Below are 231 nucleotides of genomic sequence, written 5' to 3' on the forward strand. Positions count from 1 at the left end.
GTGCTTTGATTGTTATTGGTCTTATGTAAAAGCCCAATATTTCCATTGTGATCTTTACGTGCAGTGTCCTGTCTTGTATTCTCCCTATTGTTATGTTGTTGCAGTAAAGCATTATGCGCGACATTAGAACTCCCAGGCTTACGAGAACTTCCTTCTGATCGCCCTTTTGCTATCCCTTTCTCCATGTCCGATGGCAGCTCATCCCACTTCTTACCTTTGACCCCCAAGGCT

Source organism: Papaver somniferum, chromosome 7, assembly GCF_003573695.1.
Source record: "Papaver somniferum cultivar HN1 chromosome 7, ASM357369v1, whole genome shotgun sequence".
Lineage (NCBI taxonomy): Eukaryota > Viridiplantae > Streptophyta > Magnoliopsida > Ranunculales > Papaveraceae > Papaver > Papaver somniferum.